The sequence below is a fragment of the Corythoichthys intestinalis genome, chromosome 20 (genome assembly GCF_030265065.1).
Source record: "Corythoichthys intestinalis isolate RoL2023-P3 chromosome 20, ASM3026506v1, whole genome shotgun sequence".
NCBI lineage: Eukaryota > Metazoa > Chordata > Actinopteri > Syngnathiformes > Syngnathidae > Corythoichthys > Corythoichthys intestinalis.
The window spans coordinates 16,961,124-16,986,667 of record NC_080414.1 but is presented as its reverse complement, the minus strand read 5'-3'; the positions used below and the strand labels follow the sequence as shown (position 1 = coordinate 16,986,667).

The 25,544-nt window shown below is 38.7% G+C and overlaps 1 protein-coding gene across 1 annotated transcript in view; it reads right to left on the bottom strand.

The window, feature by feature from the left end:
- Window positions 1-25,544, bottom strand: part of kcnb2b (potassium voltage-gated channel subfamily B member 2b) — a 146,253-nt gene that overhangs the window by 5,699 nt on the left and 115,010 nt on the right. The gene's annotated exons all lie outside the window — the stretch shown is intronic.

Genomic DNA, 25,544 nt, shown 5'->3' with positions numbered 1-25,544 from the left:
CTCTCATCCCTGTGAGTTCGAGGCTGGACGAGTGTTGTGGACCCAACAGCAGGGAAACAAATCCATGCCAGGGAGGCAATGCCGAGTGGCAGTGAACTTAAAAGTGGTTAAATGATAATTAACAAAAACACAAAGTACCAACAAAAGGAAAGTGGAAAAAATAAAAGGCATCAAAACTTACTTAAACAGGGAATGCTAGAACACAAGGGCTTAGGCGTAGATATCGAAACACTGGGATTGACTTCAACAAAACGCAACAAGGAGTGAAAAGAAACTGGGAGCTTATAGACACACACAGACAAGGGGTAACGAGACAACGGGGAACAGGTGGGCGACACAGGAGGATGCTGGTTGTAGTATACTCTAGGAACAGGCAAAACAGGTGAAATCAATGGGCAATCACTGGGACACACTAGGAGGTAACCAACACAAAACCTAACAGTAAGTCCGTGTCTCTCACAGACTTTTCTCGCGTCATTCAACCAACGTAGTAACGCATAGTTATGCACGCCTTTACGTCCTCAGTAACGGTAATGGCGTTGCCAAGATGAGAAAAGTCACTAATTAGATTATTCACTACTGGAAAAAAAAAATGCCGTTACTAACGCCGTTACACTCTAACGCCGTTATTAACAACACTGCTAATGATTCTATTAATACTTCCGTCTCTGAAACTACGATATTGACTTTGACCCTAACACAGGGGTCCCCAACTGCCGGGCCTGTGGCGCATTTGGTACCGGGCCGCAAAAAATATAATAATTTATTAACGACTGCATAATGGCCAAATTAACTTTGGACTGTGCCCCCTTAGCACTCCAGTATCCCTGTCGACTCTAGATATAATACTACAGGATGGAATGTCGTCATAGAAATCCATTGATTGGACTGCTAGCAGTACATCTTGTTTTGTATATCTATGTGCGCTTGTCCTCGATAATAATGCCTGCCGTAGGGCGGGCAAATCACATTTGTTCCTGGAAATAATTAGCCCCCACACTAGAATGACTGATAAACAGACCTCTTTGGTCAGATTTTTTTACGGGGAAAAGAGCACCTGACGAGCCAGAAGATGAGCCTACAAGCTCAAAGAAAACAAAATCTAAGCTACTTCCCAATCACTAAAGACCCACGAACTGCGAAGGAGTGGATTCGTGACCCGTTTGTGAATAAACCGAGTGTTTCGAGCATGTCTGTGCAACAGGAGGATCAATTTGTAGGGATCATAAATGACGGCGACCTTAAACGTACATTTCAGACAACAACTCTACCGAGGTTCTGGATTAAAGTTATTCCGGAATATCCTGACATCGCTAGGAGAGCATTGAAAACCATGCTACAATTTCTAACATCGTATCTTTGTGAAGCGGGCTTCTCTCACTCTCCCATCACACTTTGATGGGACCAACTCATCTCAACGAAACAAGTTCAGGCCTCCCACTGATTCAGCGGATGAGTTATTTATCTTCCCTGCGCTTAACACAACGAGCTAAAAACAAATGTCGTTTATGTTTGCTGTATTTTTCTGCCGCACATTGCCGGTGTTCTGACAAATTTTCCATGCGCGTAACGTTAAAAATGGCCGAAAATGCAGCGATTCCAAAGTAAACACTACAAACTTTCTTTAAAGAAAGGAATATTAAATTACTTTGCCATGTTAGCTGCACACAACAACTGCACGCAGCTCTCTCACTTAACGACTTCGCCATGTCGTTAAGCATTAATTTACGCCATTTTCGTGTTGCACATGTATGTTTATGATGTAAATAGTTTTTTTTAGCCCCGTTGGATAAGATTGAGAGTCCAACTGAATATAAAAGAGGGCTTTTTCACCGCCACAAAAGCTTTTGGGAGCAAAATTTTATATGGGTGTAAAATTTGACAGAACACTGGTCCGTGAAAAAAAGACCCAAATCACACCGGTCCGTGGTGCAAAAAAGGTTGGGAAAACCTGCAAGCCAGAAAGTATTCAGTTTGACTGCCATCCATTTATTCTGATACTTCTTCCGAAACCTATTAAATCTGCCGGATTTTGTTGCCTAATCTGGATTTTAAAACAAGTCACGTTTCTGTCTAAACACTGTCTTCCTGTAAAGTCTGTAGTGTCATTTCCAATTCAATTCTCATGCATTTATTCAAACAATACCAAGATACTCAAACAAACTGAAAAGTATTCAATGTCAAAAGCTAAATAAAGATGAGACTTGACATAGGTTCTGCTTCAAATTGCATATTATAGCTCAGGCACAACCGTGACTGGGGTGAATTCCACCGGGCAGAGTAGATCTGCATAAACAAAATAAAAGAGGCATGAATTAAGTGACGTGAATCAAAAGACTGAGTGAAGGTCTGAACAGAAACGGCACCTCGGGCATGCTGCTGAATGACAATGCGCTCGCTTGTATGCAAAATGAATATAAAACATGCCAAGTATTGTATATAAAGTTGGATTAATGTGCCTGTTAAGGTAAGACCTCAATAAGGAGCTAAATAAGACATTAAGACTTTGAATAAATGCAGCACGAAGTGATTATAATCACATTGAAATTACAGTCTAACGAGGGCACACATCTATTTTTGGAATCTTTACAATATACAGCAGTGCCATTGAATTACGGCGCCATCTGTTGGTTGTAAAAAAGTATGTTGAAGCGTAATTAAAAGTCACATTGAGACTGCTCGCGTTATAGCAGAATCCTAGATAATCATAAAAGTTCCTCATAATGCTGCTTCTGCCTCGGCTTAGATCCTTTCCCACGGATCTAAAGATAAAAAGTTTCGATTCTCTAAAGATTTACGGAATCAGTTTGTAAGGACGTTGTATTAGCGACTTTTCAAAGGGTGAAGAGGGTGCGGTCTGGGAAGTTATTCATGATTCATTCACACAGTTGGGCTGGTATTGAACGTGATTTTCAGACTACAGGTCGCACCTGAGTATAAATCGCACCAGCCAAAAACACACATTAAGTGGGGAAAAAATATATTGAAATCGCATTTTGAGGGTTATTCAATTTGATCAGAGACGGATATTATAGTATTAATAAGAGTTACTAGAAACTGCAATTTCTCAAGAAATTACGATGGGGTTTTACTGTGGTAGATACAGATCCAAGACCCTCCCAGGTTGATTGGGGGACATTTAGGGGAGACCCCCTGTTAATATCAGGTCACTTCCTGGTGATTTTTTGCTATTGAAAATGAATGGGAAATTTGAACGTGCATGGCCGTCAATGGCACCGACTTACATAAAAGTCAATGGAATCCAAGTACATTGGCATCAATAGAATTGAAATACATGGCCGTCAATAGCAGGGACGTAAATAACCATCAATGGCATCAGTTTACATGAGCCTCAATGCAATGTAAATGCTATTGGAAATGAATGGGAAATTTGGACGCGCATGGCCGTCAATGGCATCAACTTACATATAAATCAATGGAATCCAAGTACATTGGCATGAATAGAATCGACATAAATGGCCTTCAATGGCAGGGGCATAAATGGCCATCAATGGCATCCGTGTACATGGGCCTCAATGCAATGTAAATGCTATTGGAAATGAATGGGAAATTTGGACGCACATGGCTGTCAATGGCATCGACTTAAATATAAGTCAATGGATTCCAAGTACATTGGCATCAAAAGAATTGAAACACATGGCCGTCGATGGCAGGGACGTAAATGGCCATCAATGGCATCAGTTTACATGTTGCCTGCTATACCAGGCTCACCGCTTTTCCAGCGATTGAGTCTGGCGACCGTCCGGCGGATCAAATTCCGAGGGCGGAGCAAGCCACGGCAAACAGACAGCGGAGTGGACCAATCAGCGACGGGCAGATGTGACGTTGTCAAAGCGACAAGTAATTAGCATGAGCGGAGAATGGAGAAGTTTATTCAACATGGCTAGCGCGAGCCATGTTGACTGTTGTCAATGACTTGTTTCAATGTGTTTTTGGTAATTTAAAATTGGTTTAACCGCAGATTGGAACATATTCTCAGCTCTCCCGTTCGCCATCTGTGTTGTTGTAGACACTACTTTCGGCGCGCAAGAGTGACGTTACTCGTTAAGAACACGTAACGCCAATAAACGAATCTGATTGGACGATTGATTTTGTACCTTGCTCGAGAGGCCGTTAATGGGCTGGGTCCCAGACTATTTCTCAGTGTTTGAAAAATACAGGGAGAATAGTCTGGCGTGCCAGGCAAGTTTACATGAGCCTCAATGCAATGTAAATGCTATTGGAAATGAATGGGAGATTTGGACATCCATGGCCGTCAATGGCATTAATTTATAAATCAATGGGATCCAAGCAGGGGTGAAAGTGAGCCAGAACGGTCAGGAACGCAGTTCCGGTATAAGATTCAGGGCCGGAATGAAGTTCCGGTATAAGATTCAGGGCCGTAATGCTGTTCCGGTACACGGTGCTTGACTCCAAAAATATGATGGCAACTGTCAAAACGCTATGTAAAAAAAAATAATAATAAAGCTAAGCTGCCACACATGCATTTCATCTCCAATAAGAAAACAATCTACCAACATCAGATATACATACACAAGTATTAACAACAAGCATAATAAAGTGCTTGTGTCTCATAATGTATTTCCACCGATATTTATTATTTATTTTATTCCACGGATGGCATGGAGGTTTCCCCAGCTGCTGCAGTTATCTGAGTCTGACGATGACGAGTCACGTCAACGTGCGAATGCACGCAGCAAAGCAAAACGCCTGGACTCATTTATCTGTTCAATTGGCTGACATACTGATAAGTGGTCAGCAGAGATAGTTAGCTCTGATTGGTTCAAATGTGCATGTTGTCTGGGACAGCAACAAAAAAAAAAGTTTGTTGAAATGATGCGACAGAAAAAAGGGCAATGTGACAGAAAATGGATCAAATCTTTAAGAGCAAGGAAAGAGTTGAGGAGGCTCATTTATATTTAGTTTTATTTGCTCTGATGGGAAGGTTTAGAACATCTTAGCTGTCAATGTGCACTTTGGACTTATATTTGTACATTTACATTAGGCTAATTATTCATTTCCTTATGATTTAAAATTTTCTTGCAAATTTTGGGCGAGCTTCAAAATATATTCCATTTCACTCTGCATAATATAAGTCATTTGTACTTATTTTTCTGAATGTATGTTACTTATATCTTTATTATTAAAAAAAAAAAAAAAGAAAGCAAATGTTTACATTAACTTCAATTTTAATATACATCCTATGTTCTTAAGTAGTTAAAATTGAGATTTGGCATTTAGTATGTGAGGAAATGAGGGAAAATAAAAATTAGGAGATGGACGTTGGGTTTATTGCTGGTTTTTGTTAACTTTTATTTTGCAAATCATTGAAAAAATACATTTTTAAATGAAAATCACTTTTTGTATGTGTTATAGAAAAAAACTGTGCCAAAACAGTTTTCTTTGCATTTAAGTAGTTTTTAGGAGGTTTGAGCCCCCCCCCCCCCAATGAAAAAAAAAAAAAAAAAAAAATTGGCTCCGTGGATACCTTCACGTTGGGGAGTTCCGGCATGAAATTCTAATCACTTTCATCCCTGGATCCAAGTACATTGGCATCAATAGAATGGACATACATGGCCGTCAATGGCATCGGTGTACATGAGCGTCAATGGAATGTAAATGCCATTGGAAATGAATTGGAAATTTGGAAGTACATGGTGGTCAATGGCATCATCGACTTACATATAAGTCAATGGAATCCAAGTACAATTGCATCAATAGTATCGACAGACATGTCCATCAATGGCATCTGTGTACATGGGCGCCAATGTGATGTAAATGCCATTGGAAATAAATGGGAAATTTGGACATACACGGCCGTCAATGGCATTGACTTACAAATAGGTCAATGGGGCTTCAATGCAATGTAAATGCCATTGGAAATGAATAGGAAATTTGGAAGTACACGGCGGACAATGGCATCGACTTAGATATGCGTCCATGGAATCCGAGTACATTGCCATCAATAGAATTGACATACATGGCCGTCAATGGCATGGAAGTGCATAGCCCTCATTGGCATCTGTGTACATGGGTGTCAATCAAACGTAAATGCCATTGGAAATGAATGGGAAATTTTGACGTACATGGCCGTCAATGGCATTGACTTACATATGCGTCAATGGAATCCAGAAAAAATGTTATACACAGAAAACATTTTTTAAAAATGAACCAGTACAAAGTATGAAAACAGCCTTAAACAGCCATTAGCTTCATCTGGCAGCTCCCTAATGCTTGGACTCGATCCATTGTGTTACACAACACTGAAAACAAACAAGAAGGGTGTCATGGCTCAGGTGAGGAGATGTTGTCACCCACTGAATGCTGATCAGGTTAAACCAATTATCAGCTAAGTAGGGCATCTTCAGCATCGCATGAAAGCACTGACTGCAGTCTTTTCAGGTCAGTCATGACTAAACTATTCAATCAAGTCTGACTGAGAATGCAAATTATTCACTGGCATTGACGGCGATAGACATCCGATCCATTTTGACTGGGAGGGGCGAATGAAGGAATGTTCATTCGCCCCTCCCAGTCAAAATGAATCGGACGTTTGTCGCTGTCAATTGCAGCCAGTGAGTTAGCATCAATTGACTACGCATGTAACTGGAAATAAAACTCTAAGTGAGTCCTCAGTCTTCATTTTTTTTCTTTAGTTGTGGAATCAATCCGGACGATTACAGTTTATGCTAATGCACATCGATCCCCGACTGTTCGTGTGCGCCATTTCATCATCTGACCAATTGGTGACCCCATTAACAAAGTACTGTTAAACCAATGAATTACCACCATAAATTCATGGACTACCTTCATTAATCCAGCCTAATGCCTGGCCATGTATTTGGAAGTAAATTTCAAATAGAGACTCAAGATGGCAAGTGTCCAGAAAAGCACAATAGCAAATCACTGCTCCTTGTCTAGACCACATAATTGGCTTCATAAAGCACCCCAAACGAAGAGCGCAAAATTGATCCGAGCGAGATAATTCCGAAAAAAGTGGGGCAATATGCGACTGAACGAGATGGAATAAATGACTTACTTAAGAGTCTGGTGGAGGAAAGCGCCCGTACTAATAATGAATGCGCCATTAAATTGTGCCAGAGGGGAGTAAATGCGGAGGTGGATTTGTTTGAAATGGCCATATTGTTCGTTTACTGAAAAGGAGGCACATATTCATGAGGTTGCGTCTTATGAAAGTTTGACTATGTACTATCTTGTGTGTGCAGTTTTTGATGTTTCATTTGGAAAATGTACATTTCTAGTGTTGTCCGATAATGACTTTTTAACCGATATACCGATATTGTTCAACTCCGAAAATCCGATACTGCTATCAAACCGATACCAATATATGCGGTCGTGGACTTAACATACTGTATTATGGCAAATTGTATTGTGATGCCCCACTGGATGCTTTGATAATGATAAATGTAACAACTTCAAGGTTTTCCAAATAACATTCTGTGAAAAATAAGAGAACAACTTCAATTGTTATGGACCCCCACCCCCCCCAATTTTTTTTTTTCGGGCATGTTCAATGTATTTATTCAGATTTAGCATTAGAAAGAGATAGATATAAGACATGTTTTTTCACTTTTCCCCCCAAAATATAATTGAAAAGAAAACACCACACACACACACACACACACATATATATATATATATATATATATTAGGGCTGTCAAAGTTATCGCGTTAACGCGCGGTAATTAATTTTTTTAATTAATCACGTTAAAATATTTGACGCAATTAACGCACATGTCTTGCTCAGACAGTATTCTGCCTTTTGGTAAGTTTTACAGCAAGGCTTTTTGTGCTGTCTAACAGCGAACTCTTGTGGTCGCTTTGCGACATGATTTATTTTCTTGCCAGTTCAATATGGCTGCACGACGTCTCGGGCTGACGCCTACGTTGTAATGTTGTGCTTCTATGATCCTTGGATAAGATTTGTCCGTAAGTATGGTTGTTGTAAAGAATGTACATATTATGTTAGTAAGCGAAATGTTATATTTTTTGTATGAGACGCTTTTTGTTTATGTTGAGTGAACCTGTATAGCGTGCTAAGCTAACGTTGTTGCTAATGCAATGCTTGTGTACTTTTTTTTTGTAGTTATATGACGGTCTAAAGAGGGCAATGGTTTGAGGCCATTTTATTAATAAATCAGATGAAAAAGGAAGAAGTCTGATTATTAAGGCGTCGTTCACTAGCTGTCTAGCTTTGGAAAAAGTAGACGCTTCGGAGTGAGGACAGCATAGACAGATTTAAATGACAGTAGAGTGAAATGCCCACTACAGTCCTTATGTATCGTATGTTGAATGCAGTGTTGTTAATCTTACTGAAAAAAAGTAATTAATTATAGTTACAAATTACTTTTCCCAAAAAGTAATTGCGTTAGTAACTCAATTACCTGAATGTAAGAGTAATTAGTTACTTGGGAAAGTAATTGGTGATAATTACTTTTTTTTTTTTTCCTCCAAAAAAAAACCAAAAAACAAAAAAAAAACATTGGCCACACGATGTGAAGTTTTTTGTGAAGGTTTTTGGTACAATTGGCCCGAGCCCAATTGTTTACCCTAATTTACCCTTTACCCTGAATTTACTGTTAAAAGTTGTTAAAATTGCTCCCATTATTGCATTAGTTCCCTTCTCTCTATTTTCGACATATGAAAGTTTTAAAACTGTTTCATCATTTAAAGATAGATTCAAGTCAAGATTTTGCCGATCTAGAAGTATTTTAGATAAAAAGTTACTTAGGTTCGCTAGGAAGGTTCTCTACAACAGAGCCGTCCTAAAAAGTCTACTGCTTTTAGATGGCGGCTGTCTACTAACTCATTTAGTGCCATGTCTGTCATTTTGCATCTAGTTATATCTACCATGTCTACCATATCTACCATAACATGCGGGCGTAGTTTGTAGGCTATCGGCTACAACATGTATTATTGGAGCTACCTAGCATCGCGTTTGCTCGGCGTCACAACTTTCTTGCCTCCTCCCTACTCCTGCTCTGCTCTGTCGTCTCGGTGAGTCCGTCTCCCTCAGACTTTTCGACCAATATAGTAACGCATAGTAACGCATGCCTTTCCGTCCTCAGTAACGGTAACGGCGTTGCCAAGATGAAGAAAGTAATTAATTAGATTACCCACTACTGAAAAAAATAACGCCGTTAGTAACGCCGTTATATTGTAAGGCCGTTATTAACAACACTGGTTGAATGTATATATCCATCTTGTGTCTTATCTTTCCATTCCAACAATTTATTTTACAGAATATATATATAATTTACAGAAAAATATGGCATATTTTATAGATGGTTTGAATTGCGATTAATTGCGATTAATTACGATTTATTAATTTTTAAGCTCTAATTAACTCGATTAAAAATTTTAATCGTTTGACAGCCCTAATATATATATATATGGCGAAAAACACAGACAAGGCTGAAAAAGCAAGTTTCTGCTTTTGCACTCCTCTTTAAAAGAAACTGCTGTATTTTAAGCAGAAACAACTGCTGTGTTTGATAGAACAATATGTCTATATGCTGCCACAGCAGATTCATGGCGCATTAAGCCCTCAAACTATTTTTGCCCATTTTACCCTGAAAACCCCCATTTACAAACGTCGCGCATCCGCTTTTGTTTCAACCTAGCCATATAAAGAAGGTAAGTAATTATATTTATTATTCAAAATGTCGATCATTTTTAGCTTAGAATCATGAATTGATGTCTAATATTTACCTTACAAAAAAAAAAAAAAACGACTTAAAAAAATTATTCACTTGCATATTTTAAACTTTTAAACAAATTGCGTCACAATGAAAAATTTGGCGTCTGTAAAAAAGTCACGGATAATTACTTCAGAACTATCGCTTAATTGTATTTTTTTTGTTTCTGTCGCATTTATTGCGATATGTTAGATGATAAATAATCGATCCAAACAAAGAAAAATTGAAAAAAAATGTTTAAAAAAGTAACTTTATGAAAAAGAAAATCTAGACCACTCCTTGATGTCTGCGATTTCTGCATTGCGACCCTTGTTATATTACCATGTTTCACCCATAAAATCCCCAAAAAATCCAGCTGTGGCCATTCACAGCTGTGTCTTGACACTCAGTGATACATGCTACATGGAGTTTTTGGATCGAAACAAGGTAAGTACACGTTAATATCTCGTTAAAGTCATGGCGTCTGTAATTCTGCTCTCACGTGCTCTCACCTCCAGGTAGGGTTTTGCTGTTTAAAAAAAAACATTTTTCAAAAAAATATGCCCTCCAGTTCAAAATTTTTCTTCCCCCAGAAAATTGAGATTTTAAGCTTTCCTATGATGTATCACATGTGCATATCGGGAAATTTTGAAAGTTGGCTAAATTGGGGGTCTCGGAGCGGAACTTCAAGTCACCTGAGTGTTTTCCGCCATATATATATATATATATGGCGGAAAACACTTTTGTTCTTTATTTATACAATAAAGTACAAAAATGCTTGTCTTTATTAAATGCTTCATTGAGTGAGTCCACTCCATTCCACTCAAGCTGCTCAATTACACACAATGAGTTGCCACAGCAACTGTTTAAGAAGTTAAACGATGATTGACGCATACGGCTCTTTAAAGCTTCAGTTTCCAAGCATTTGTTGCGAGATCAAACATTAAACGTCTGTCGCCCATCGTTAACTTTAATAAGCAACTCCAGTGAACTGCCTGACCAACAAAGAGCAGCAGGAGGGAGAGTGAGACTACGTGATCAGCTCGGGGCGGCTCATATGTATTTATTTTTTTAATTGAAAAAAATAAAATAAAAATTCGCGATGAGGGCGCGAAGTTTGAAGTAGCGAGGGATCACTGTGGATCACTGTATTGCACCACTATATTTGTTGTTGAAATCTAAATAGTGCAAACATCACTTTTTTTGGATCATGTGCAAATGCAAAGTGCCAATAAGGCACTTATTCTGTCCACAATGTGTTTGTGGGTAAAATACATATTAGTCTTTGTCATATTTTAGTACATATTTCAAAATGTGTTAATCTTCGTCTAGTATTAGTTGACGGCATCTCAGACTAATTCCGTCTAGTTTTAGTCGACGACTACTCAAAATGTTCTCGTTTGTAAAATTCAAAGCCTTTCGTCAAAAAATAAATAAATTAATCTTTCCAACTATTTCAAATGACAGAGGAGCACATATTGTTGCCTCTACAAGGACAACAGCAAATTCGTGATGATAATACACAGTCAGCAAGAAAACCGTACATTTTTTTCAATTAATTATACTAGGGCTGCAGCCATCAATTATTTTAGTAGCCGATTAATCAACGAACTACTTAGTTTGAATAATCGAGTAATCGGATAAGGAACATAAAAAATTAAAATAAATGAGGATCTAAGTACAACAAAAGAAAAAATGGCTAACTTACGTAGCAAAGGTCCCTTAGCTTAAATACTATGAAATGCTAACTTTTTAATTTTTTTACAATGCTCTTAACAAATGGTTCGAAACACATATTCCCACAAAAAAACAGCTAAATATACCTGTAAACAAAATTACGAATGCATTAAAAAAAATATTACCTCAGATAAAAACGTAGCTTACGTTGGTCTTAACAGGGAGCAGGTGGATTCAGCCATGTCAAATGAGTTATATCATATTCACTGTTGTCAGTAAAGGGCAGTGTATCCACCCAAAGCAATAAAACTAAACGTTAACACTTTCAAAACAAACCATTACAATGCCGCTTTAATGAAATTATTAATTATTTTATTATCAATTATTATTAATTAAATTTAATTCAAATCTTTCTTCTAATTAAATTACTCGAGTTAATTGTTGCGGCACTAAATTATACCCAGCTGGACGCCACAACCTGTATGTAAAAAAAAGTTGTCCGGGGAGTTTAAGACGATGCTCGCCACGCTAACTGTTAATGCTAACGTGAACACTATGCTAATGCGACGAGCAGTTTTGTTACTAACGCGTTACAAAGCGAAAATACAGCCATTATTTCACTTTTTTGTCCAGCATACGAGTATGAAAATGTCACGGATTGTGAACACATGACAGAAACTGTCGCATTTTCATTTTGTTGTCGTCTCGTCAGATGACAACTGGCATTCGTCATATGTTTTAGTCTCCCAAGCTGTTTTTAGCTCATCATTGTAATGAAAAAATTGTTTGCCGACAAAACATTTTTGTCATCGTCATCGCTGACGAAAACAACAATGCATTGAACTGAAGTAAAAACGAAATTCAATTCGAGCTTTTTAAAAGTAGATTATGATTGAGTGCTCTAAAAATGCATCTCAAAATGTTTTTTAGGGAGGCTAGAACATACTAATGGTAATTCTATTCATCTTTCAGTGCCCTTTGGCAGTGAATCAGTTAACTGCCACACAAAAATGGTAAGAATGGAAAAAATAAATAATCCAACAATGCTCCAAGGCTCCTTGCGTTAAGCCATGTATATCTATTTTTCTGATTATTCAAATGCTCCTGGAGAAATATTTTGTTTTTGGGCACAAGCAGAACGCCGAGCAGGCTCCTATGAAATATTTATAACGTGTTTTCCCGGGTGCAAACATGCCAGGCAATGCGGCCGCGTCAACAACACCATGTCATGCCTTTGATACATTCACACATACTCCAGAAAATAGTCCTAAAAATGAAACCGCTAAAAAAAACTCCATTGCATTTGTATATATTTACAGTACATTTTTAAAAAACAAGCTATGTCATGCATTTTTTGAGGTGCTGACCAGTGTTGCACCCATTGAGTCAGGGCAGCACAATAAAAGCACTCAGCGCACCTAAAAGATTCATGAGAGCGATGCTAAGCTAACCAATAAATGCTCAAGTTGTACGTTCCCGCTGTCGCCCTCCCGAGAGAAATTTAGCCGTGCGGTTGTGATGTCGATGGATATTTAAAGCCGTTCAATAGCCACACTGCTGTATATCCTGTCATGTAGGCTTCTCAAATGACTCCTACATGGATTATACTCTATCTGGGGATCAACAACTGCAAAAGGGAAAAGTTTCCTCCGCTGACTCAGCATTTTGCGATTAATTTAAACTAAAATGTAAAAAAAAGATGGACAATATAAAAGTAAAAACAACATTTTGTATTGGAAAAAATTGCTCAAAAGTGTGATGATAGCTATAAAATGGGATATTGAACACAAATGATGAGACCAGAAGGGGAACAGCTTCAGGTTCAGCATCATTTTTGGTGAAAAAGACCTCATGAATGTGATAGCATTAGAATGTGATGTTAAAATACATACATAAATGTTCGTCCTGAAGTATGACAATTTGGACTTCAACCTAAAGATTCTAGAAAACATCCTAAAACAGGAACCAATTGGATTTAAACAAACTGTTATGGAAACTAAAATGTCCTGAAATGGTGAAGGGCGGGGTCACGTGACCAAGATGGACACTTAGAAAAGAGGCTCCGTCACACCTCCGACATTACTAACAAAAACCCCTTTTTTAACTGCCATCACTTTTGGAACTGATACGCGCATAGGTTATGTCGCAAAAAACAGCTTTGAAAGAGTGTGAAATCTTCACCCGGAGTCGAAAGAACACCCCAGCTACTCTCCCGAAGAGTAGCAATAGCATGGCTAAAGCTAACGCAGTCATGCCGGTGTAGGCTCACTATCCTAGTCCCCTCACTATCCACTCGCGGAGGCCTGCGCTTGTCAGTGACGTACCTTATTCTCGCTATATGAATATACAACTTTAGCATTTGTTAATAATACGCTCTGTGTGTAGTATCATCCATCGATTTTCCTTTTTAAATTAGCACTTTTAAGCGAACGCAAGAAGTAACAACGGGAACATTTTTAAACATGCATTTCACGGGAGAGCATTTCGACTCTTCGGCCAATCATATAGCGAGAGTGAGTGGATAGTGAGGGGAAGAGGATAGTGAACCTACACCGGACGCTACCAGCAACACGGAGATATCCACTAGTATGGATGGAAAGTAAGCTAACGGCTACTAAACAGGACAGCCGGTTGATCGGGGCGTGGATGATCCGGGGACCGGCTTGGGTCCCGGGGATATGGGGGTGGGCCGCGTTCCCTTCATCCCCGGTTGGCTGTGGCGGTGCCAGGGCCCTGGGGCGGAAGAACGCCGTACACACACGCGGTCAATTTGGCCACAAAACGTGGCAGTAACTAAGCACTTTACACTCAATTGGACTTACGTCATATTCCAAAGATGCTAAATGAACACGTCACCTCATGGTATACATGCGCAACACGAATATGATGTAAAAAATGGTTGCCGACTTCGAGGACGAGCAGGAGCGACGACTACCCGCCGTTGCAACGGCAAAGCTACGAAAGGGCCGTGCATGTACTAGCTCCAACCTATCGCTGGAACCAAGGGCGTAGATTTGCATAAGGACAGTAGGGACATAACACTACAAATTTTCAGGATGCTCAAATTATGCCCACCAACTTTTAAGCAATCTTATTTGCGTTATATAATGACTTCAGTTATATAGGTCATTTAGATCTGTCTTCCTATATGTTGTAAGGATAGAATTGATCCCACCATTATTAAGTGAATTACAGTACTTTCATTATGTTCAGAATTACACAGACCCCTTTTCACTCGCTGAATGTGCCAGTCTATTTTTTTCACTCAAACGCACGTCTGATTGGCTGATGACTTGAACCCCCCCCCCCCCCCCACACACACACACGCATTCACAGCCCGACAGAAATACAACATGCCGCCTCCCCCGCCCCCTTCGAAGACGAGGGATATTAGAAGTTTTTTTTCAGCCAATAGCAGCCACTGTAAGTAATGTAAAAAGATGTCAATGTTGTGGAGGTGGGGAACACACCACAATTTGCTACTGCTACAGTGCTTCGTCAATTTTACTCACTTAGATGTCTTGAAATAAGAGCTAGCTGAAAATAAGCTTAACAGACTTATTTTAAGCAAAAAGTTTGTATATTTAATCTTAAAAGAAAAACTTGTTTGTCAGAAATGTTCATAATTCAAGAATATTGTTCAAAACATTATTTGAATGAATTTTTTTCTTGATTTAGGTGAAAAATGGCCCAATTTTAGATGTATGGGCTCAATACGAACAAATAGTAATATTTACTTAAAGTAAGTGGAAGAATCTGACGCATTAATCTGTTAACTAGCCTTTAACACTCAAGAAAAAAAGATGGAGAAAATTATTTGACTAGATTTAACAAAAAATATCAGTTTAAGACATTATACATTTGCAGTGTAAAGGTTAGTATAGGTCAATGACATTTATTTTGCATTGATCATTCAGCCTATCAGTTATTTAGGTTCATATTGGTAAGAAATGTAGCCTTGACTCCCATTTAACAAATATGTTTGGTCTAATTAATGTCCCGTCCCCAGCAAAAAGTGGACATGCAGGTTTTGCTGTTATATTGTCGCTACCAATATTAAGACTAAACCTACACCCTTGGCTGGAACCCTCCAGAATTAAGGAAGAATACTCATGTTCATTCATGGACGCACACAGATTAACATTCCCTTACGCATCTCAACAGGTGGCTGCACTCGGCTCGAATGTGCACCCGCGCTGGCACACGTCAGTCCCAAAACACTTAGCACGAGTGACACGAGATCAAAACAGGAACATTATGAGGCAATAACAAAATAGTAACGCACACACACTAAGGAAAGTAACTTTAATCAGATTGCTGGTTTGGAAAAATGAACGCGTCAGATTATTCGTTACTGAAAGAAAGTAATCAGATTACAGTAATGCGCTACTTAATAATGCTATAGTGTCACCAGTGGCTATGATAAGCCTGGTGTTGGTTGGTTGGTGTTATACTTATATGTTTGCATTTCAGGGGTGTAGCTTAGGTTGATAGGACCTTTGATAGGACTTTTTGTGGGGACGTCTCCATGACCATACACTAATGTGGGTGTCATAGGCGGAGTTTGGCTTTGGGGGCAGGGGGGGCAAAACACGTTGATGACCCCGAAACGCAGTGTCAGCAATAAAATTAACTTATAGAATATTATTATCTATATATATTATCTAGAATATTTATAATAATAAGCTGAAAATGAGTGTTTTTTTGTTTCCCATCATTCTTGAGGGGAATTCTAAATCAGGCTGCTGGCAGGACAGCTATACTTTTCGCCAAGATCATCATCCATTGAATATGGTATGCAGGCCAATGTAGTTACCTCAGTCAAAAATGTTATCCCCTGGGCGGAGCCATATAGAGGTAGATTTGTGTCTTCATTATTTGATCCCCCCCCTCAAAAAAAGTTGCTTCAATCAAAAAAAAAAGTTGTTTCAATCAAAATATATATTTTCAATCAAAAAAAGTCACTTCAATAAAAAAAAATTTTTTTTAAAGTGTTTGAATGCAAAAATAAAATTGGAAAATGCATTTGAAAGCTATTAATCTTTGAATTTTATTTTATTTTATTTTTTTAACAAAGTCTTTTTTTTTTTTGATTGAAGTAATGTCGTTTTGCGTTTGGGCCACATTTTGGCAAGAACAGTTGTCTCTTTATTATTCAATCAAAAAAAAAAAAATGTTGCTTCTTACAAAAAAAATGATGATTTTCTAAAGAAAAATCACTTCAATCAAAAAAAAAATTTTAATCATAGAAAAAGTTTTTGAATGCGAAAAAATATTTGAGACTCAAAAATTTGCATTTCAACACTTTTTCATTAAAAACGTTTTTTATTTTAGCAATCCTTTTTGTGTTTGGTTCATATTATGGGTAGGACATTTGTGTCTAACCCATTCAATCCCCCCAAAAGTTGCTTCAATCAAAAAATAAAATATTTTCAAAAAAAAAAATAATTTGAAAAATAAAATTGCCCTCCCCTATTTTTTTGTTTGTTGAAAATAATATGTAAAGCAAATGACCGTCTAAGGTGCAAGTCACATGAAGTGTTCGAAAAATAATTTTGACCCATTTTATCTTTTTTTTGTTCATTTCATTCGTTTTTGTTCATTCTTGTTCGTGCTTGCATTACAACTTTTATATACCTTATTGGACGGCCCTGATTATAAGACGACCCCCTCTTTTTCAAGACTCAAGTTTGAACAAAAAGACTTTTTGAACACCAAATTAATTTTTATACAGAAAATAATTACAGTACATCTGAAAAATGATTCTAACAATATATTTGAGATAAAAAGCATGTTATTTTACCTCATTGAAAATCTTAATATCTGAACATTTAAATATGTAAACTAAAGTGTAATCACATTCGTAAATGAATGGTTTCTGGTTTTTGAAATGTAAATAAACCAATCTATTGTGATAAAACAAAAACAAAAAATGCAATAACTGCATTAACCATCAAAGTGAAGTCTAACTGTAGCTAGTCTTGAAACAAACTGAATACGGAAAAACATTGCAATAAAATAATGCAAACTGGTTAAACTTGAGAGTAGCTGAGATCTGTCATAACAGAATGGGTATTATGTCGAGACCGCGAATATAAGACAACTCCCACTTTTTCAGTCTTATTTCAATGCAAAAAACACCGTCTTATATAGTATATAGGAAAGCCAAATACATGCAATGACACTTTTCGGCCACCAGGAGGGGACTGGTTTTTCTTCCTATTTTTCATGTCCTTTCCTGAGATTTCTCTCTGTGACAGACGAATCATTCGTATTCCGTAAATTTCAGGAAAGCTCTGCACCCATATTTCTCATCTCTCCGTCCTCATGGCGCAGATGGATGATGTTATCAAGACGCGAGGGGGATAAACTGATGGTGCAGGTGGAGGTAAAAGCGGGTTGCCTGTCAGCAATCCTTCCCCTTTTCACCTTTATCTCCCGGTCAACTTCTAGCTTGAAAAACCAACACAACAGGAAACACCTGGATTTTCCCTTTTTTAAAAAGTTTGTCCTTTTCGAAACTTAACGAAACGTGATTTTCCAACGTCTCCCTCGAGAGGGGGAAAAAAGTGTTTGTGAAGGAAAATATGAAGCAAACTCTGTTTACCAGCTGAGACAAGCTGCTTTCTTTGCTAATGAGATCCTTGCCTGCCTCCTATCTGTGATTTGCGGGTATGAATAAATGCATGAGCCATGTTGGCACTGAAGGAGCAGGAACAGATTGGAACAGAAAACCGAAACGTCGCCATACTAATTGCCATTGACGGGGCTTGTCGTCCAATCCATTTTGACTGGGAGGGGCGAATGAACGTCCGTTCATTCGCCCCTCCCAGTCAAAATGGATTGGACGTCTAACGCGGTCAGTGGCATTGAAAAATCACAATACACGACAGGTGCTGTTGTATTTTCTTGCGCACATAACAAGCCTTCACTAGCGCTTTACCACAGTCGTGAATCATTTTTATCACGTCGACGAACGAAGGCCGCAAGGAAGTCTAACGCCTTTAAGAGCCTAATAATCCCCGTGCGCTGCAGAGAGAGAGAAAACACCATAAAATAGTGAGGTGCAAACAGAATTGGTGGGGAATTATATCTCTATTAACAAAATGGATAAAGCCTTTGAATTCCTCTCCGATTGTAACAAATGACTCCCCGGTGACGATGACTTATTTGGTTTTGAGAAGAAACACATGTTTGTGTTGGTCTGTAAACTAGGGATGTCCCAATGCTATTTTTTTAAAGCCAATTTTTTCAAGATATGTTTTAGCATTAACTTCAAAATTACTTGATAGGACACATTTAGCATTTGTTGTGTAACGTCTTCCCGTAGGTGGCTGGACCAAACTCGCTTCATTTAGTAGTAAGTCGGAGTCAGCACATGTAGCGAGGATTTAAGCCGGATTTTTAAAAAAGTATGAAAGCTGTACCACATACAAACAGGAAGGATCGTTTGTATATTGTGACTAAATATTGCTATCTAGTGTATTTGTTGAGCTAAACAAAATGTTTGAAATGAGTTTGACCAAAGTCTGAGTATTATTTTGCATAGCTATTTTGATTGGGAATGCCAGTTCTCTTTGCATTGAGCGCTTTTCTTTTTGTGAACATTATTTTTTTTTAGAGTTAGGAATATTATTTTTGTTGTGCTTTCAGTAAATGATACCGTAGCGACTTAACTGTTCCACCCAAATGCATGATGGGAAGTTGGGCAACCATGACTGTCAGTGGTGGCTGCAAATAGTATATCTTCTCTGCGCTGTGTTCAATACAGGGTGTGAAGAAATATCATCTCCTGTCATTGTTCCCCACGTCGCTCGCCACAATAGTTATAATTGTTGTGGAAGAGATGCGGCCCCAATGAATGCCTGTATCCACTCCACTCGCTTGTCTCTGCCTCTTAGCTCTCAATATACATAAAATGGCGCCATTGTAGTCTATTTACGGCATTGCTTTTAACCAAGAATCGAGACTGTTTTACGTCCATATCAGTAAAGAAATTAGGTGTTTTAAGAATTCAGTGATTTAAGCATTTATTCACAAGAATTTTCAAAGGAAAAAGCTTTCTTTACACACGGAGGGGACTAATTTTCGTAACTGACTAGCCTCATTGTTCGCAATATTTACGCAAAATAAATGCTACCTCCACGTTTTTTTTGCTTTTAACGTACGAATTGAGAATGTTTTATGTCCATATCTATAAAGAATTCAGGGATTTGAGCATTTATTCACAAGAATTTTCAAGGGAAATAGCTCATTGTTTTGTTACGGCGGCCATGCTGGATTTTGTATCTCTAAATTATATTTTTGCTTCCATATTAAAAAACAATCAGCATTTACATGTTTTATTTTGTAATGTAACATTTCAATCTACCGTAATTTTCAGACTATAAGCCGCTACTTTTTTCATTCATTTTGAATCCTGCGGTTTATAGTCCAGTGCGGCTTATTTGTTGATTTATTTGGGTTAATAGTAGGGCTGTCAAAATTATCGCGTTAACGCGCGGTAATTAATTTTTTTAATTAATCACGTTAAAATATTTGACGCAATTAACGCACATGTCCCGCTCAGACAGTATTCTGCCTTTTGGTAAGTTTCACAGCAAGGTTTTTTGTGCTGTCTAACAGCGAACTCTTGTGGTCGCTTTGCGACATGGTTTATTGCTTTCTTGTCAGTTCAATATGGCTGCACGACGTCTCGGGCTGACGCCTACGTTGTAATGTTGTGCTTATATGATCCTTGGACAAGATTTGTCCGTAAGTATGGTTGTTGTAAAGAATGTGCATCTTATGTTAGTAAGCGAAATGTTATATTTTTTGTATGAGACGCTTTTTGTTTATGTTTAGTGAACCTGTATAGCGTGCTAAGCTAACGTTGTTGCTAATGCAATGCTTGTGTACTTTTTTTTGTAGCTTCACTATTGTCTAAAGAGGACAGTGGTTTGAGGCAATTTTATTAATAAATCAGATGAAAAAGGAAGAAGTCTGATTGTTAAGGCGTCGTTCACTAGCTGTCTAGCTTTGGAAAAAGTAGACGCTTCGGAGTGAGAACAGCATAGACAGATTTAAATGACAGTAGAGTGAAATGCCCACTACAGTCCTTATGTTGAATGTATATATCCATCTTGTGTCTTATCTTTCCATTCCAACAAATTATTTAACAGAATATATATATAATTTACAGAAAAATATGGCATATTTTATAGATGGTTTGAATTGCGATTAATTGCGATTAATTAATTTTTAAGCTGTAATTAACTCGATTAAAAATTTTAATCGTTTGACAGCCCTAGTTAATAGTTAACACTTTTTTGACAGCAGCGTCATAAGACCGTCATAATTATGACATGACACTCTCATGGGCATTACTGAACGCTTATGACAGATGTCATTAAGTGTCATCTGGCAAATTATGTCACAAACTCCATTTGTGTCCATTTTGGATGTTTTACAGCCATTCAAAATGTGAGAATTTGCCGGATAACACTAAAAGACATCTGCTATAAACATTCATTAATGCTCATGACAGTCTCCTGTCATAATTATGATTGTCTAATGATAGTCTTATGGCACCACTGTCAAATTACGTGTAACCAAATACCATAACTCGCAATTAATGAAACAACTGGAACAGTAACTGAAGAAATAATTAGAACAGTACATGAATTTTGACTGTTATTTATATCTGTAAATGTATATCTGCAATGCATGCTAAGAGGCATGTTGGACGACAACAGTGTTGACAGCAGGTGGTAGCAGAAGTTGACTGTCTCCTCCAAGGGAACAGTGATGGCCAAATGAAGCTTCTTTTATCAATTATTAATTAATTACGCTTTGCAGCCAATTGGTTCAAAGCTTCATGGTGGTATATTTGGTCTTAGACAGCCATATGATGCCGCTGTAAAAATAAAGTGTTACTGGTTAATATCTTTTGTGAGTATCCCATAATACAGTGAGGAAGGCTGCGGCTTATAGTACAGTGTGGCTTACATACGAACAAATGTAATTTTCGTATCAAATTTGGTGTGCGACGGCTTATAGTCAGGTGCGCCTTATAGTGCGAAAATTACGGTAATAACTTTCAGTGTAACACCATGGTCCTACACCAACCCCTTTGCCGACGAGCAGATCTTCGTCTACTTTGACCCCATGCACCTTTTGAGGAACATCTTCAACAACAAAGGCTGTATGGTGCTGCCCAGGTGTCCTGGGGCTGAAGTAAGGGCCAGCATTATTCACTTTATAAAAAGATGAATTAAAACACCAGTCTTTCTAAAACAAACATGTTTTTTAGGAGCCTGAGAGGATGAGGACGGCCTGATTCTCAAGCCTGAAGGTGCTGGCCAGGTGGGAGAAATACAAGTCTGTCAAGGCCGGCTACAAGTAGACTCAGAAGGTTCAGGCGTGCTCTTCAAATAAGAAGCAGAGTGTCGCGCTCATCATGGCGGTCGTCAACCCCAACACCAGGCTGAGGCTCCTCGCCATGACCACGGGCAAGGAGGAACGCAGGGATACACAGGGCCGATATCCTGCAGATGTTCCAGAGGACAAGGGAGACCTGGAGACGGGCCGGGCGGTCCTCAAGCGGCCATCTCTCCCCATGGCCCACATGGCGTCCTTCGGAATCTTCTGGGACTCCCTGATGTGCTGGAGTTCCTGGCGGTCCCTCTTCAACTGTTTTGGTGCGAACTTCTCCAACGATGTGACTTCAGAAGCGAGGAACAACAGGGCCTTTGATATTATGAAGTCTATGGTGTTAGCTACCGATCTGATACCTATATTTTTACACCAGTAAGAATAATGCAAAAAAAAACAAGAAAAAAAAAAAAAAAGTATTTTGTTTTAAATGGTACCACCTCAAGAATATTACATAATGCCCTGTTATTATTGTTAGTTTCTAAAGAGTAGTAGTCTAACTTAGCGGACATACAGTATTTGCCTAGTGTCTGATTTACAGTTACGCTATTGTGTATGGATACAAAATCCAACATGGCTGCAATCAAAAAACAAAGAACTTTTTAAGTTGAAAACGCTTGTGAATAACTGCGTAAATCCTGGAATTTCTATAAATATGAACGTAAAACAGTCTAGATTCTTGGTTAAAAGTAAAAAACGGGCAGTTATAGTTCATTTTACTTAAATATTTCAACCTAAATTTACGCTAATTGTTCCCATTTATTTCATTGTTTTCACAACGTTTCCCATGGTGCTCTTTTATATAATAATTACCTTGAATCCTTGACCAAATCAATCTTGAGACACTCCTGCCCGCTTGTATGCGCTAAAACACTAAAACTTTCGTCCTGATTCCGTTTCCACTTAAATCCAGCATTATAACGCAGCGTGTGTTTCAGTTTATTGCAGTGAAAGCTCCACGACGCTCTGCCTGGCCTAGCCCCCTACGGGAAGCCGTGGCGCAACGTCTGTAGGAGCCCTCTCGTTAACTGATAGTGAAGTCAATGGTCAAAAATTATGGCTGCCAACAGATATTTTTGTGGGTCCGCCAAGTGAGGTATTTTTGAAACCTCAAGTTGAAAATGAATGGAAGTGGATGTCCTGTTGGAAATGAATGGGGACGTTTTGTCAAATTTTAGTGGAACCGTACATTTTTGACAAAAAAACTGAACACAACTGAATTCACGGGAGGGGGTTTTGTGTGTGAATTATGTGAATCCGATGGAAAAGAAGGACTAGATTTTGAATCCTTTAAATGTTTTTGCCATTGGAAAAGAATGAAGATATTTTTGTCAAATTCTAGCCCAGTGTAATGTCCCAATTTCACCACTAGGTAGTGCATCTCCATTCTTTTTTTTTTTTTTTAATTTTATTTTATTTTATTTTAAACCTGTCCCTTTCAGCTGTTTGACACAGAGAATGGAAGTCTCAGTGTCTGGTTGGTCTGAGCTGTTTTAATGTTTCACATTGAGAGTATGACATACTTCCATTGTGATCATTCAACATACCTAGTTTATTATAACAAAGCAGCAAACAGGAAGGGGTTAATGGGGTAACAGAGGAAAAGAAAAGAAACACAAGAGAAGAAAGAAAAGAAACAACAAGAAATACATTGAACACCTACACTAACTATGAATATGTTGGTGTTATCGTCAGCTAGATGTATTTCTGGTTGACACCATGTGGCGGGCCTGTTGACCAGGGAAAGAAGGGGAGGCAGGTGGGGGAGTCTATAAGATAAGTGATTGGGATTGTGGAGTGCACACAAATCAGCTCTGTGATCTAGAGACCAGTAATCATGTGAATCCCCTGTGAGTGTAAGCCCGTTGGCAACCGACCCCATTGCCAATCCCGGCACCAGGGCCCCCAGCCCGAGTGCACCCAATCACATCCAGCCGCGCGTGAACCCCACCAAACACGCGACAGCCACGCAGATGAGCGGAGATTGGGGTGCCACCCCAGGGCCACGGCCCCCAGCCAGCCAGCCCGGGGGGCAGCGCAGCCCATCCCTCCTCCCACAGCTCACCAAGGGGGCCATCGTTTCCCCCCGGGATCCAGGGTTGTCCCCCGGGGCACCCGCGACCCCATCAACTGGCCTGCATCTCCATTCTAACTGGGCTTTTTCACCATGCCGCGTCCGGCATGCGGTTGTCTACAACCGCGCGCCCATTTCGAAGTTTAACAACACCACCAGGAAGACATTAGTCGCCGCTGCGGTGTCTTTCCACTAAAACACATTAGACTAATGCCTCGCTAAGTGATTCCTCGGTTGAAACACAACTTAGCGTGGATGTGTTTGCGGCATGGCGAGGAAGTTTCATGCCGGCGTATGATCTGATGGGGTGTGGCAAATATCTCTCTTGAAAAGATTGAGAAAGGCCGTTTTAGGACGTAAAAAAAAATCAATGTCAAATCATATTGATTCCGTCTTATTAAGTCCGGTCACTGGCGCTCGCAGCGAGCGGCTTGTAATGGACTCGGAGCGAAAATCCCTTTTGCACACTGACGTGGGATTGAGCAGGGACGGCGGGCGAGCTTTGCATACGTTAAGGGGTATTAGGAGATAGAGGCTTGGGGGAGTGTATACATGGAGGGTGATGTCATTGCTAGTGTGACTATTATAAGGGGAAAAAAACAAAAATAGTGTAACAATTGGAGCAATGAGCATTTACAGCTAGTCCACCCAGTTTAAATGAATTGAATTAATCAATTAACTTGAGTAATTCGATTAGGAAAATAAGATTCCAATTCAATTTTGCTGCTTCGAGTATTCGTTTAATTAAAGAGGTGTGTAATGGTTTGTTTTGAAAGTGTTTGCATTTTGTTTTATTTATTTGGGTGGATATACTGCTCTGTAGTCTGTAGTGTAACAGTAAATATAATTCATTTCACATGGCTGAATTCAGCTGCTCCCTGTTAAGACCAACATAAGCTAAGTTTTTGTTTGAGCTAATGTTTTTTTTTTTTTTTTTTTTTTTAATGCATTCGTAATTTAGTTTATAGGTATATTTAGCCGTTTTTTTGTGGGAAACTGTGTTTGAACAATTTGTTACGAGCATTGTAAAAATAAAAAGTTAACATTTTATAGCATTTAAGCTAGCGGACGTTTGCTATATAAGTTAGCCAATTGTTTGTTTGTTGTACTTAGATCCTCATTTATTATACCGTTTGAGGCTCAGCTCATGTGTTTTATTTTTTTTATGTTGCTTATCTGATTATTTAATAATTCGACCTAACTAGTTCATCAATTAATCGACTACGAAAATAATCGATAGCTGCAGCCCTAAATTGGATGTTTATTGTTGTCAGCGGGAGGGAATGAGTTTTTTTTGTGTCCCTTCCTTGGTCATTTTAGGGGACTTCAGGGTCACTTCCAGTACGTTTTGGTGCATTTTTAGGGTCACTTTCTGTATACTGTACTAGTATTTTGGATAAGTCCCTGTTGTTTTTAGGGCATTTCCTGGTCACTTTGTGTTACTAGTCACTTCCTGTTGATTTTGGGGCACTTTCAGATCATTTCCTGTTGCTTTAGGGTCGCTTTCTGCTTGTTTTGGGGGAATTTATGTCCATTTGTGGTCATTTCCTGTTAATTTTTTATCAAAAATAAGGACCACCAATTTGTGAGAGTTGAATTTGCCATTGGAAATGAATGGGGCCATTTTGGTCAAACTTTTAGTGGAGAAGCCCAAAAAATTT